The sequence below is a fragment of the Oncorhynchus keta genome, chromosome 28, assembly GCF_023373465.1.
Source record: "Oncorhynchus keta strain PuntledgeMale-10-30-2019 chromosome 28, Oket_V2, whole genome shotgun sequence".
Lineage (NCBI taxonomy): Eukaryota > Metazoa > Chordata > Actinopteri > Salmoniformes > Salmonidae > Oncorhynchus > Oncorhynchus keta.
In genome coordinates, this window is record NC_068448.1 from 23,633,022 (window position 1) to 23,644,538 (window position 11,517).

An 11,517-nucleotide genomic window follows, 5' to 3' on the forward strand; every position below is an offset into this window, starting at 1 on the left:
AGCATCTTCACAGGGTCCTTTGCTGTTGTTCTGGGATTGATTTGCACCTTTCACACCAAAGTAAGTTCATCTCTAGGAGACAGAACGCGTCTCCTTCCTGAGGGTATGACGTGGTCCCATGGTGTTTATACTTGCGTACTTTTGTACAGATGAACATGGTACCTTCAGGCGTTTGGAAATTGCTCCCAAGGATGAACCGGACTTGTGGACATTACAATTTATTTCCTGAGGTCTTGGCTGATTTCTTTTGATTTTCCCATGATGTCAGGCAAAGAGGCACTGAGTTTGAAGGTAGGCCTCAAATACATCCACAGGTACACCTCCAATTGACTCCAATTTTTATTTTACTAGGCAAGTCAGTTTAGAACAAATTCTTATTTTCAATGACGGCCTAGGAACAGTGGGTTAACTGCCTGTTCAGGGGCAGAACGACAGATTTGTACCTTATCAACTCGGGGTTTGAACTTGCAACCTTACGGTTCCTAGTCCAACGCTCTAACCACTAGGCTACCCTTCCGCCCCAATGATGTCAATTAGCCTATCAGAAGCTTCTAATGCCATAACATAATTTTCTGGAATTTTCCAAGCTGTTTAAAGGCAGTCACCTTAGTGTATGTAAACTTCTGACCCACTGGAATTGTGATACAGTGAATTATAAGTGAAATAATCTGTCTGTAAACAATTGTTGGAAAAATGACTTGTGTCATGCAGAAAGTATATGTCCTAACCGTCCTAAAAATTTATGGGGTCTGAATATATTCCGAAGGCAATGTAGTTCCATGTGTGTGCAAGTGGATAAATTGTGCCCAAAATTTAACAACTTGCTGGGTTCATATTGTGTAACTGATTTGCCAAGTCTTTTCCTTGGAGCGGAGATGCTGGTTGAGTCATGGCCCTGAGAAATACTGTATATGTTTTTATAAAAGACATTGATTAACGACAATCAGCCTGCACACTTCCTCTTTCAAGGTTACACCAACACACAAGTAACTTTTTAGGTAATTGTCAACTAACAATGTCAACAAACTAACATCCTTGCAGAGATTTGTAAGGCGGTTGTTAAATTTCAACTGCATTATAATTTGAATGAGGCTGAAGATGGTGGTTTTCCATGGTTAGTAGAACTGGTTCTGCCAAAGTTGTCACAAGCAGAATTATAAGAATTGGTGTCTATTGCAAACAAAGTATTATTTTTTACTCAATCTCTCAAATATTTGGTTAAGAAATCTGGTCTACCTATCACAATCACTATTTGTTACATACTACTATTATAATATATATATATTTTAAAGTGTTAATACTGTATATCTTTTTATTATATCCCAGAGTTATAATCCACAACTACATCATCCAAATATCACGTCAAATGAAGTACCACTTGCTTACTAACGCTCTGATTATAGTGGGGTTGAGGTTGTTGACTTTAAACACTAGATGGTGCACATTTCCTTTACAGTTTACCTTAAAAAAATGTGGACCCCATTTTTTGTTGGGGATACATTATCCATTTCAAATTATAATTTTATGAAGCATGTACCCGTAGATTGCCACTAAAGATAAAAAAAACTGGGGGAGGGGGGACAGTGGAGCAGGTAGACAGCTTCAGTTCCTCTGTGTCCAAATCACTAAAGACTTAAAATAGTCCATACACACCCGCACAGTCGTGAAGAAGTCACAAACATCACTGCTAGGTATGGCAACAGCACCACCCTCGATCACATGGAGCTACAGAGGGTTGTGCGGACGCCCAGTACATCACTGGGAACAAGCTCCCTGCCATCCAGGACCTATATATCAGGCGGTGTGAAAAGAAGGCCTGGAAAATCGTCATAGGCTCCAACCACCCAAGCCATAGACTATTTTCACTGCTGCCGCACGGCAAGAGATACCAGTACATCAAGTGTGACACAAACAGGCTCTTGAACAGCTTCTATCCTCAAGCAATACAACTGATAAATGGCTAACAAAATAGCTACACAGACTGAGTTAGCATTGTATCTTTATTGACCTTTTATTTCAGTATTTGCACTGTCTCTATGCACACTGACAGGGCCTACACACACACTGTCACTCCATCATCTGCTCACTCACACATAATATGCACACACATTTGTCCTTTTTGTTATTTAGCAGATGCTCTTATCCAGAGCAACTTATAGTACTGTGTGCATACATTGTCATACTTTTTTCATGCATACATTTATACTGACACCCGCACACATACAAGCTGCTGCTACTCTATCTTATATCCCGTTGCCTAGTCACCTTACCCCTATGCATATTGACCTCCACCACTCCAGTATCTCTGCACATTTAAATATGGTATCGGAACTGACTTTTTAAATATTTCCTTTATATAGTATGCATACTTATTTACTTTGTGTATCTCATATTACTTGTGTGTTTTTTCTAGTAATACATTATTATTGATTATTGCATTGTTGGGTTTTAAATTAGCAAGAAAGGAATTTCACTATACGTGTGCACATGACATTAAAACTTGAAACTCATTTTTCCATACTCTGTTCCAGTTAACTTAAAGGGTTGTTCAGATTCAATTAGGTCTGTGTACCATACTTGTTTTAATGGCTAGCTTAGAATATGAGCTTTCCAAAAGTTGTTTAGACTGTATATTATAGAGATCAGTCCTTTCAGGAGCCCAGATAATTGATTTATAAATCCCATCATTGGATGGTTGGGTGGTTGCGTTTTGTCAACATGAAATTACATTTACTGCTCAGTAATTGTATCCAATGAAATTAAATGCCAATTATGGCAATATCAACATAAAGACGGCTCTTCTTGATAAAGATTGGTGACAGAATGTAGAAATGAAACAAGATTATGACACAGAATGATTTATTTAGCCATAGTAGATGTTCTGTAAATAGATTTAGTGAAGAGAAAATATGCTGATTAATCCTGCAAGTCAGATGTCTCTAATACTGAATGTTTCTGAGATGAACACTTTTACACTCTGAATAGCAGACAAACTTTGTCACGTATCTTGATCCATACGTTATCGATCATATTAAATGAAAACAAACTTGAGTTCTGGCAGACAGTTTTTCATTTTCTCTGCAGGATTAATGCCCATGAATCAACCTCTAATATTTTTTCTCTTTGTCACATCTTTTGTCTCGGTGTGTCGCATATAGGCACACATTCGCTCATGCACACACACACATGTTTTTCTGTTGAAGCCTTCTGACATTTAGTATGCTGGCCACATCAACGTCAGTAGCCGGGCATAAACTAGAGAGAAGCGTCTCAGGCCTCTCAACTCCTCTCCGTCTCATCTCCATAGTCTGACATTTAGCCAACACTTAATCAGAGGCCTAAGACAGTGTGAGGTCAAACTGTGTATGGAATCTTAATCTGCTAGTTTCACTTTTTTACTCCCGGCCCCCTATTCTTCCTCACTCTGTTTTTGCTGCAGGCTGCGGGTCTCTCTTGTATTTCCCCCAGGGTTCTAGTAAGACTGGCTGCAGTAAGGGGGAGGGACTGCAGATTGTTTTGCTATTGAAGCTGTCACTGTAATAAGAAGGAGAACAGGTTGCCTCACTTCATTCATCAAGAGACATTTATACTGCTATAACTCACACCAGCCCTAAAATCGCTTAAGATAAATGTCAATAGCACTAGCTACATGATCTAAAAGTACATTTTAATGTAGTCCTACTTTGAAATTAGAATTGACTAAAATGCCTAAAGAGAAGAGTGCCAATGATTTTTAAAGAGTAAATAAGTTATAAGACTAAAGATGTCTTGTCCCAACCAGACAGGGCTCCATTCTGAGGTAATGTTCAGATTGTCCAGAGAGCTATAACGATAAGCCATAAATGTCCATGTTCAATTTAGATTCTAAATGGGCTCTGGAATTGAAATGGACTCTTCACGCTTCTAGCAATCTGTCACACACCTTTCGGTGCTTTGGAGGGCACAGAGACACGAGTTGTGTCAAACCTGGCCCCACCCCTCCCCCTCGGACAAAGATGCCCCCATGCTACCCATCTCCAAGGCCAAAAATAGAGTCAAGGATATATCGAATGCAGAAGACAGGCAGCTGAGCAATAGCATAATGTTAGCACTGCAGTGTAAAATAGCATTACCCCTCAGGAAAAAAAAGTATATTTGACTAATTCTGAATGCTAGGTAGAAGCTCATTTAATCAGGTTATTAAGTGGCAGCAACAAATGCCTGCAAGTTCTCCATCTTTACAGGACCTTGACGGTTGCAATGAATGAATCCTAGGGTTTCAATAAGACTCATTTCTGGTGTATTACAATATGACATACTTAAAATAACAACATGATGCAAGATTAATTATCCAAAATACTAATAGGAGTTGTTTTTGTAATCATGGTTCACAGAAACAAGTCAACGAATGTATCAGTTTCAGGGATGGGGGTCAAAATGTGGTTGAATGTGAGAAGTGTCACTTACAGTAGAAAATGGCTGTGGTCAAATGAGCACATTTAACATGTACATTTAAGCCATTTAGCAGACGCTCTTATCCAGAGCGACTTACAAATTGGTGCATTCACCTTATGACATCCAGTGGAACAGCCACTTTACAATAGTGCATCTAAATCTTTTAAGGGGGGTGAGAAGGATTACTTTATCCTATCCTAGGTATTCCTTAAAGAGGTGGGGTTTCAGGTGTCTCCGGAAGGTGGTGATTGACTCCGCTGTCCTGGCGTCGTGAGGGAGTTTGTTCCACCATTGGGGGCCAGAGCAGCGAACAGTTTTGACTGGGCTGAGCGGGAACTGTACTTCCTCAGTGGTAGGGAGGCGAGCAGGCCAGAGGTGGATGAACGCAGTGCCCTTGTTTGGGTGTAGGGCCTGATCAGAGCCTGGAGGTACTGAGGTGCCGTTCCCCTCACAGCTCCGTAGGCAAGCACCATGGTCTTGTAGCGGATGCGAGCTTCAACTGGAAGCCAGTGGAGAGAGCGGAGGAGCGGGGTGACGTGAGAGAACTTGGGAAGGTTGAACACCAGACGGGCTGCGGCGTTCTGGATGAGTTGTAGGGGTTTAATGGCACAGGCAGGGAGCCCAGCCAACAGCGAGTTGCAGTAATCCAGACGGGAGATGACAAGTGCCTGGATTAGGACCTGCGCCGCTTCCTGTGTGAGGCAGGGTCGTACTCTGCGGATGTTGTAGAGCATGAACCTACAGGAACGGGCCACCGCCTTGATGTTAGTTGAGAACGACAGGGTGTTGTCCAGGATCACGCCAAGGTTCTTAGCGCTCTGGGAGGAGGACACAATGGAGTTGTCAACCGTGATGGCGAGATCATGGAACGGGCAGTCCTTCCCCGGGAGGAAGAGCAGCTCCGTCTTGCCGAGGTTCAGCTTGAGGTGGTGATCCGTCATCCACACTGATATGTCTGCCAGACATGCAGAGATGCGATTCGCCACCTGGTCATCAGAAGGGGGAAAGGAGAAGATTAATTGTGTGTCGTCTGCATAGCAATGATAGGAGAGACCATGTGAGGTTATGACAGAGCCAAGTGACTTGGTGTATAGCGAGAATAGGAGAGGGCCTAGAACAGAGCCCTGGGGGACACCAGTGGTGAGAGCGCGTGGTGAGGAGACAGATTCTCGCCACGCCACCTGGTAGGAGCGACCTGTCAGGTAGGACGCAATCCAAGCGTGGGCCGCGCCGGAGATGCCCAACTCGGAGAGGGTGGAGAGGAGGATCTGATGGTTCACAGTATCGAAGGCAGCCGATAGGTCTAGAAGGATGAGAGCAGAGGAGAGAGAGTTAGCTTTAGCAGTGCGGAGCGCCTCCGTGATACAGAGAAGAGCAGTCTCAGTTGAATGACTAGTCTTGAAACCTGACTGATTTGGATCAAGAAGGTCATTCTGAGAGAGATAGCGGGAGAGCTGGCCAAAGACGGCACGTTCAAGAGTTTTGGAGAGAAAAGAAAGAAGGGATACTGGTCTGTAGTTGTTGACATCGGAGGGATCGAGTGTAGGTTTTTTCAGAAGGGGTGCAACTCTCGCTCTCTTGAAGACGGAAGGGACGTAGCCAGCGGTCAGGGATGAGTTGATGAGCGAGGTGAGGTAAGGGAGAAGGTCTCCGGAAATGGTCTGGAGAAGAGAGGAGGGGATAGGGTCAAGCGGGCAGGTTGTTGGGCGGCCGGCCGTCACAAGACGCGAGATTTCATCTGGAGAGAGAGGGGAGAAAGAGGTCAGAGCATAGGGTAGGGCAGTGTGAGCAGAACCAGCGGTGTCGTTTGACTTTGCAAACGAGGATCGGATGTCGTCGACCTTCTTTTCAAAATGGTTGACGAAGTCATCTGCAGAGAGGGAGGAGGGGGGGAGGGGGAGGAGGATTCAGGAGGGAGGAGAAGGTGGCAAAGAGCTTCCTAGGGTTAGAGGCAGATGCTTGGAATTTAGAGTGGTAGAAAGTGGCTTTAGCAGCAGAGACAGAGGAGGAAAATGTAGAGAGGAGGGAGTGAAAGGATGCCAGATCCGCAGGGAGGCGAGTTTTCCTCCATTTCCGCTCGGCTGCCCGGAGCCCTGTTCAATAACACTGATGTGCGTGACGAGGGAAGGCAGGTGTGTGTGATGGATGGTAGGAGTGCGTGATGCAGGGCAACCGAGCGCCCTCAAGCGCCAGCGAGAGGGAAGAGCGGGAGCAGACGTGACAGTACCTCCCCCTCTTGCGGCGCCACCCGGCGTCCCACCTCAGAACAGGCTCATTTCGTCATGGACTCTACAAGGTGTTGAAAGTGTTCCGTAGGGATGCTGGCCCATGTTGACTCCAACGTTTCCAACAGTTGTGTCAAGTTGACTGGATGTCCTTTGGGTGGTGGACCATTCAAATCAAATCAAAGTTTATTTGTCACGTATGCCGAATACAACAAGTGTAAACCTTACAGTGAAATGCTTACTTACAGGCTCTAACCAATGGTGCGAAAAAAAATATGTTTGTGTGTGTGAGTAGGTAAGTAAAGAAATAAAACAACAGTAAAAAGACATTAAAAAAAGAGTAGCAGGGCTATATACAGACACCTGTTAGTCAGGCTTATTAAGGTAGTATGTACATGTAGGTATCGTTAAAGTGACTATGCATATATGATGAACAGAGAGTAGCAGAAGCGTAAAAAGAGGGGTTGGCGGGTGGTGGGACACAATGCAGATAGCCCGGTTAGTCAATGTGCCAGGAGCACTGGTTGGTCGGGCCAATTTAGGTAGTATGTACATGAATGTATAGTTAAAGTGACTATGCATATAAGATAAACAGAGAGTAGCAGCAGCGTAAAAGAGGGGTTGGGGGGTGGCACACAATGCAAATAGTCCGGGTAACCATTTGGTTACCTGTTCAGGAGTCTTATGGCTTGGGGGTAAAAACTGTTGAGAAGCCTTTTTGTCCTAGACTTGGCACTCCGGTACCGCTTGCCATGCGGTAGTAGAGAGAACAGTCTATGACTGGGGTGGCTGGGGTCTTTGACAATTCTTAGGGCCTTCCTCTGACACCGCCTGGTGTAGAGGTCCTGGATGGCAGGCAGCTTTTTCCCAGTGATGTACTGGGACGTACGCACTACCCTCTGAAGTGCCTTGCGGTCGGAGGCCGAGCAATTGCCGTACCAGGCAGTGATGCAACCGGTCAGGATGCTCTCGATGTTGCAGCTGTAGAACCTGTTGAGGATCTCAGGACCCATGCCAAATCTTTTTAGTTTCCTGAGGGGGAATAGGCTTTGGCGTGCCCTCTTCACGACTGTCTTGGTGTGTTTGGACCAATCTAGTTTGTTGTTGATGTGGACACCAAGGAATTTGAAGCTCACAACCTGCTCCACTACAGCCCCATCGATGAGAATGGTGACGTGCTCGGTGCTCCTTTTCCTGTCATCCACAATCATTTCCTTAGTCTTGGTTATGTTGAGGGATAGGTTGTTATTCTGGCACCACCCGGCCAGGTCTCTGACCTCCTCCTTATAGGCTGTCTTGTCGTTGTCGGTGATCAGGCCTACCACTGTTGTGTCGTCAGCAAACTTAATGATGGTGTTGGAGTCATGCCTGGCCATGCAGTCGTGAGTGAACAGGGAGTACATGAGGGGACTGAGCACGCACCCCTGGGGAGCTCCAGTGTTGAATATCAGCTTGGCAGATGTGTTGCTACCTACCCTCACCACCTGGGGCAGCCTGTCAGCAAGTTCAGGATCCAGTTGCAGAGGGAGGTGAGTAGTCCTCGGATCCTTAGCTTGGTGATGAGCTTTGAGGGTACTATGGTGTTGAACACTGAGCTGTGGTCAATGAACAGCATTCTCACATAGGTGTTCCTTTTGTCCAGGTGGGAAAGGGCTGTGTGTAGTGCAATAGAGATTGCATCATCTGTGGATCTGTTTGGGCGGTATGCAAATTGGGGTGGGTCTAGGGTCTGGGATAATGGTGTTGATGTGAGCCATTACCAGCCTATCAAAGCACTTCATGGCTCCGGACGTGAGTGCTACAGGTCTGTAGTCATTTAGGCAGGTTGCCTTTGTGTTCTTGGGCACAGGGACTATGGTGATCTGCTTGAAGCATGTTTGTATTACAGACTCAATCAGAGACATGTTGAAAATGTCAGTGAAGACACCTGCCAGTTGGTCAGCACATGTCTGGAGCTCACGTCCTGGTAATCTGTCTGGCCCCGCAGCCTTGTGTATGTTGGCAAGGCTTACTCACGTCGGCTACGGAGTGCGTGATCACACAGTCGTCCGGAACAGCTGATGCTCTCATGCATGCATCATTGTTGCTTGCCTCGACGCGAGCATAGAAGTGATTTAGCTCATCTGGTAGGCTCGTGTCAATGGGCAGCTCGCGGCTGTGCTTCCCTTTGTAGTCTGTAATAGTATGCAAGCCCTGCCACATCCGACGAGCATCGGAGCCGGTCTAGTATTATTCAATCTTAGCCCTGTATTGACGCTTTGCCTGTTTGATGGTTCGTCGCAGGGCATAGCGGGATTTCTTGTAAGCTTCCGGGTTAGAGTCCCGCACCTTGAAAGCGGCAGCTCTACCCTTTAGCTCAGTGCGAATGGTGCCTGTAATCCATGGCTTCTGGTTGGGGTATGTAGTACAGTCACTGTAGGGACAATGTCCTCAATGCACTTATTAATAAAGCCAGATGTGGTGTAGTCCTCAATGTCATCGGAAGAATCCCAGAACATGTTCCAGTCTGTGATAGCAAAGCAGTCCTGTAGTTTACCATCTGCTTCATCTGACCATTTTTTTTATAGACTGAATCACTGGTGCTTCCTGCTTTAATTTTTCCTTGTAAGCAGGAATCAGGAGGATAGAGTTGTGGTCGGATTTACCAAATGGAGGGCGAGGGAGAGCTTTGTACGTGTCTCTGTGTGTGGAGTACAATCAATATTTTTTCCCCTCTGGTTGCACATTTAACATGTTGATAGAGATTTGGTAGAGCTGATTTAAGTTTCCCTGTATTAAAATCTCTGGCCACTAGGAGCGCCGCCTCTGGGGGAGTGGTTTCCTGTTTGCTTATTTCCTTATACAGCTGACTGAGTGCAGTCTTAGTGCCAGCATCTGTCTGTGGTGGTAAATAAACACGAAAAGTATAGTTGAGAACTCTCTAGGCAAGTAGTGTGACCTGCAGTTTATCACAATATAATCTACTTCAGGCGAGCAAAATCTAGAGACTTCCATAGATTTCGTGCACCAGCTGTTGTTTACAAATATGCACAGACCCCCCCCCCCTGTGCTGTTCTATCCTGCTGGTGCAGCGTTTATCCCGCTATCTGAATATCCATGTCGTCATTCAGCCACGATTCCGTGCAGCATAGGATATTACAGTTTTTGATGTCCCGTTGGTAGGATATTCGTGATCGTACCTCGTCTAGTTTATTGTCCAATGATTGCACGTTGGCGAGTAATATTGACAATAACGGCAGCTTTCCCAGTTGTCTTTTGTGGGTCCGGACGAGGCATCTGGCTCTTCGTCCTCTGTGTCGCTTCCTTTTGCGAATAATTGGGATGTCTGGCCTGTGGGGTGTTTGGAGAATATCGTGTGAGTCCTGCTCGCTGCTGCTGTTGAAGAAATCTTTGTCTAATTCGAGGTGAGTGATCGCTGTCCTGATATCCAGAAGCTATTTTCTTCCGTAAGATACGGTTGTAGAAACATTACGTACAAAATAATTTACAAATATCGCAAAAAAACCCACATAATAGCATAATTCGTTAGGAGACCGTAAAACGGCGGCCATCTCCTCTGGCGCCATTTTCACCGGTGAGCCATTCTTGATACACAAGGAAACTGTTGAGCGTGAAAACCCCATAGTTGAATTTCTTGACACACCGGTGAGCCTGGCACCCACTACCATACACCGGCCAAAGGCACATACATTTTTTTACTTGAACATTCACCCTCTGAATGCACACATACACAATACATGTCTCAACTGTCTCAAATGTTCTTTAACCTGTCTCCTCCCATTCATCTACACTGATTGAAGTGGATTTAATAAGTGACATCAATAAGGGATAATAGCTTTCACCTGGATTCACCTTGTCAGTCTGTCATAGAAAGAGCAGGAGTTCTTAATACTTTGTATACCCAGTGTAAGTCCATTATCATATCAAGATCCTCTTTATTAAGACATTCTTTTAGATTATTTTGAAAAACAATATTAAAATTGTTCTTGACAAAGCAAACTTTTATATCAAAAGTATTGCTGCAGAAATATTTTGGTACCCTTCCCCAGATCTTTGCCTCAACATAATCCTGTCTCGGAGCTCTACGGACAATTCCTTCGACCTCATGTCTTGGTTTTTGTTCTGACATACACTGTCCAGTGTGGGACCTTATAAAGACAGGTGTGTGCCTTTCCAAATCATGTGCAATCAATTGAATTTAACCCAGGTGGACTCCAATCAAGTTGTAGAAACATCTCAAGGATGATCAATGGAAACAGGATGCACCTGAGCTCAATTTCAAGTCTCATAACAAAGGGTCTGAAACCTTATTTACATAAGTAATCTGTTTTTTATTTTCAATAAATTTGCTCAAATTTCTAAAAACCTGTTTTCACTTTGTCATTCTGAGGTCTTGTGTGTAAATTGATGAGGAAAAATGTTTTGTTTAATCAATTTTAGAGTAAGGCTGTAATGTAACAAAATGTGGAAAAAGGGAAGGGGTCTGAATACTTTCTGAATGTACATCTGTATTCTGCGTTAGTAATGGAGAGTCCATCTAAACAGCAGAAAGCTCCATTTGTTCACTGCATTTGTTGCTAGTGGTGCGGATTAGAATAAAACTAGCATTGTTGTTTACCTGGATATATGCTGTCACACAATAGAAAAACAAACCACCAGATGATGCTTAGCACATAACAGTCTAGTAAGTGTTTTTTTACACACATCTGGATAGTCTATTGTGATTTATTCTCCTCCATTGTAAGATTGATCTGTGCCTCTACCTTCCCTCCCCTCCCCAGTGGTAGTGAGTGGGGCAGTGAAGCTTGTCTTAGTGAGACCTGGTGAATAGTAATGAACTGAGCCTGTGTGTCTATTT